Source organism: Galeopterus variegatus, unplaced genomic scaffold (assembly GCF_000696425.1).
Source record: "Galeopterus variegatus unplaced genomic scaffold, G_variegatus-3.0.2 Scaffold32219, whole genome shotgun sequence".
In the NCBI taxonomy this organism is placed as follows: Eukaryota; Metazoa; Chordata; class Mammalia; order Dermoptera; family Cynocephalidae; genus Galeopterus; species Galeopterus variegatus.
In genome coordinates this window covers 2,045-6,639 of record NW_007758330.1, presented here as the reverse complement: position 1 = coordinate 6,639, position 4,595 = coordinate 2,045, and the positions used below count along the sequence as shown (strand labels likewise).

The following is a 4,595-nucleotide window of genomic DNA, read 5'->3' as shown; positions in this document are numbered from 1 at the left end:
CCACCGGGCTGGCCCCTGGACATTCCATTTTTTAAAAAAAGACTTTGTACCCCTTAGCCTTGATAAACTGAAAATTGTAGGGAGAATTTTTGAAAAACTAAATACAGCAGTAGTGAAAACATAGAATTTGATTGTTTCTTAACTTCAGTTAACTAGTATAGATATGAATAAAGAACATAATCTGAATAAGTTATATAGGGGGAAATTTTACTTTATTACTTAGATTATGATTATTTCTTCTTTGGGCAAGTTAGCAGGTTATCTGGCATTTGCCGTCATGATTATTGTTTGTTGGTAGAAAAGCATAACTTACTCTTTGTGTATGCCTCATATCTTGGTTTGGGTTATAAAGGAACCTGATGATATTAAAGAATGGCTCTCTGTTTATATATATATTTATTTGTCACTTCTTTCATAGAAGGATCCTGCTTATTTTTACGGATATGTGTATTTCCGACAAGTTCGAGATAAAACTCTAAAAAGAGGCTACTTTCAGAAGGTAATTTTATTATACACTAGTAAAAAAGTATTTTTTTTTATTGAATTAGAAAAATAGAAACTGTGAGATTTAACTGTCTTTAAAGTGTGTAGATTTTTTTTTTTTTTTGGCAGCTGGGCCAGTACAGGAATCTGAACCCTTGACCTTAGTGTTACAAGGCCTCATTCTGACTGACTGAGTTAACAGGCCAGCACTTAAAGTCTCTGGTATTTTATCTTTAAACATACTAGAGTGTGTATTTTATTTTTGTTGTTTAGATTATAGACACGTCCTTAGATTTTTAACTGCTTTTGAATTTTTGCTATCTCTATGCTAGATTCCTGACAGTAAGTCACAGTTATTGTATGGAACTGTCAAAAGCCAAAAGAGTCTGCTTGACCTTGTTATTTTAGAATAAGGGAAAGAATAAGGCAATTGTAATATTGTTACAACTAATAAAAGCCTGCAGTTTTTTGGAGAGCCAGTAAATAAACTTTAGCAACGTCTTAGCCATTATTGTTTTTATTCTAAATGTACAATATTTTTCATTCTTAAAAAAAAAAAATCAGTCTAACCCGTTTTATCCCAGCTAGCAGTACACACCTTTCTCCTTTGTAACCCGAATTTGCCCAGACCACTGACTGATGCTGGATGGAAAGGTAGAGTGGTTTTCAAGAAAAAATACATTAAAAAAAAAAAAAAGATCAGCATATTCTATATCAGAAGTGATCAAATTATAATATCACAGTTTCTGAGTATGTGGCTATGACAGTTAAACTGTAGAATGTAATAGTCATAGGTCTTTTGCAAAACCATCACAATTTGCTCTTTCCTTAATTGGAAGAGCAATTTTTTAATATTGCTAATTCCTTTTTTTTTTGGCAGCTGGCTGGTATGGGAAGCCAAACCCTGACCTCAGTGTTATCAGCACCATGCCCTCCCAGAAAAACTAATTCCTGATATTGCCATGCTAAGGACAACAGTTGTAGGACTTTGGAAATTGTCCATGACATTAGTCTGTTTTTTTTTTTTTTTTTTTTAAAGATGACCGATAAAGGCATCTTAACCCTTGACTTGGTGTTGTCAGCACCACACTCTCCCAAGTGAGCTAACTGGCCATCCCTATGTAGGGATCCGAACCCGTGGCCTTGGTGTTATCAGCACCACACTCTCCCAAGTGAGCCACGGGCCGGCCCCCAACATTAGTCTGTTTATAGGAAATTCTTTTTCCTGAACAGCAGGAGAATCTGTGAATATGCCTTTATGCTCTTAAAGTCTAGTAACAAGATTAAGCTTTTTGCATTCTGTAGCTAGGTTTTATGTTTCCTTTTAACCATTCACTGTAAAAGCCTTTATATTTCTAAATCCACACTTTTCACTGAATTTAGCTCGTTAGTAATTGCTCATGTAAGAAATGACAGGCAAACTTAAATTATAATTACTAAGCAATTAACAAAACATTGTTTCTTTTTTTCCCCAGTCATTGGTTTTAATCAGCAAACTACCTTATATTCATTTTTTTCATACTGTGCTCAAACAGATAGCACCTGAGTATTTTGAGAAGAGTGAACCTTATTTGGAAGCGGGTAAGTTAAACATTGGATGAGTTTTAAAGGAGTTTTAAAACATTGAAGGAGTTTTAAAAATTTTACTGGAAATGTGTGATAAAAATGAAGTTGAGTTCTAAGAAATCAGATAACAATTTAAGGATATATGATGGGAGAGAGATATAAAACTATTTGGCATCTCTATCTAAAAAAAACCAAAAACTGTGTCTTTTATCTCTTCTAATCATACAGGTGATGCTTATTTATTAAGATAATAGTGAATTTTGAGTTGACAGCTCTAATAGAGTACTATTGAACAGAAAGAAATCCTTATGTCACTCAGTACAGATGCACTGCCAGGTGGTGTGCTTTTGTAGCTAATTTTAGTAGTAATACATGAAAACTCCCTTTAACCTTATTAATTTGTTGCTTTTAAAAATTTTATTAACTAATCTATATCCTAGAACCTATGTGTATTTCTGAGTGAAGTATAAGATATTTTCATCACTTCTATTTTTCTTTTACTTTTGTCTTCTATTCTCAGTATATTTTTCCTGCTGTGTAGAAAGTAGAGTTCTAATTTTTAATGCCCCATTTTTAATACTTTAATATTGCTGCTTATACTAAGGAAATGTTTTGTTCCATTTTTCAGCTTGTAATGATGTTGATCGATGGCCTGCCCCAGTACCAGGGAAAACGTTACACCTGCCTATCATGGGGGTGGTAATGAAGGTATATATCTTATATCTCATTTGTCTTTCTTTTAAAGAGCTCTCTAAGAAGTACACACATGGATTTTGCTGTATAACTTCCTAATAACATTTAGTCTTGTTATATTTTTTTGTTTATTTTTGTTTGTTTTGTTGGCAGCTGGCTGGTGCAGGGACCTGAACCCTTGACTTGGTGTTATAACAGTACTCTCTAGCCAGCTAAGCTAACTAGTCAGCCCATAGTCCTGTTATTGCTTTCACTTGTTTGTCATTGATATGAGGCATTGCAGAGATACCATAATTCATTCTGCTTCACAGAACCAGTGGTCACACTACTCCAGGTGCCTCCAGTCCCATTGCATCCTGTAGAGTTTGCACAAGAGTGTCATTCATATGTAATACATGTGAACGTAACACCTCCTAGACTTTTGCAACTGCATGGTCCTACCAGTCCCTCCAGAGATGGGTGGTGTGCTGAAACAGATTATTTGTAGAATTGAATGTGAATTACTAAAAATTAAGAGAAATTAGGAAAGCCATTGGTACTTAGTCTAAATGATCTTAATGTGTAATGTCAGACCAGATATGTTCATCCGAGGGTATTGTTCTCTATTAGTTTTTTTTTTTTTAATGAATTAGCCTTTTGTTCTTAGGCTTTATATGAGTATACTCTAAGTGCTTTGCAATTCACTATCAAGTTGGACTTGTTTTTGACAGAGTTTAGCTCTTTAGGTGTGCTCATTTTTGTGAGATGTGTGTATTAGTCCGTTTTGTGTTGCTTATAACAAAATACCTGAAACTGGGTGATTATAAAGAAAAATGACATTGGGGCTGGCCCCGTGGCGCACTCGGGAGAGTGCGGGGCTGGGAGCGCAGCGACGCTCCCACCAGGGGTTCGGATCCTATATAGGAATGGCTGGTGCGCTCACTGGCTGAGTGCGGTGCAGGTGACACCACACCAAGGGTTGCGATCCCCTTACCGGTCACGAAAAAGACAAAAAAAAAAAAAAAAAGAAAAATGACATTTATTTATTGCTTACAGTTTCTGAGGCTGGGAAGTCCAAAATTCATCTGGTGGTGGCAACAGTGACCCAGCGGTCTCACATTGCAAGAGGGTGGAAGCAGAGAGAGTGAAAGACAGACGCTCCTCTTCTTTTAAAGCCTTCAGAACCATGCCCCTGACCACCGTTTTTAATACATTCACTACTGCACGGTCCTACAATCCAATCACCTCTTGTAAGGCTCCACCTTACAATTATCATAATAGGATTTCCCATCCTGTTAACAGTCACAGTCGGGGCTAAGTTTCTAATACATAAAACTTGGGGAATACAATTCAAGCTTCAATAGTTTTGGGGGACATAATTCAATCCACTACATTCCACCCCTGGCCCCCCAAAACTCATGTCCTTTTTACATGCAAATATATTCATTTCATTCCCAAAGTCTTAACTTGTTTCAACTCAAAAGTCCAAAGTTCAAAGTCTACTCTGAGAAATTCGAAACAAGTTATCTACTTCCAAGATACGATGGTGGGACAAACATAGGGTACATACATATTCCCATTCCAAAAGGGAGAAATAGGCCAAAAGAAAAGTGTAACAGGTCACAAACAAGTCCAAACCACAGCAGGGCAGGCATTAAATCTCAAAGCTGGTGAATCTTGTAACCTGATTCCATGTTCAATGTCCTCTGTATGCTCGTATGGGGGTTGGGTCCCCAAGTCCTCTGGCAGCACCACTCCTATGGCTTTCCTGGTTGCAAGCCACACTTCAGCTCTCCCAGGCTGGGGTTCCACTCTGGTATCTCCACAGGTCTGGGGTCTCCATGGTGGTCCCTCTCTCACAGCTCCACTGGGCA

The 4,595-nt window shown here is 37.1% G+C and overlaps 1 long non-coding RNA gene across 1 annotated transcript; it reads left to right on the top strand.

Annotated features, from left to right (window-relative positions):
* The first annotated feature begins 416 nt into the window (after nt 1-416).
* On the top strand, nt 417-2,760 carry LOC103583965. Its single transcript, XR_549915.1, has 3 exons — nt 417-499; nt 1,959-2,064; nt 2,678-2,760. It is a non-coding gene; the product is annotated as an uncharacterized LOC103583965 (long non-coding RNA).
* The last annotated feature ends 1,835 nt before the right edge of the window (nt 2,761-4,595 follow it).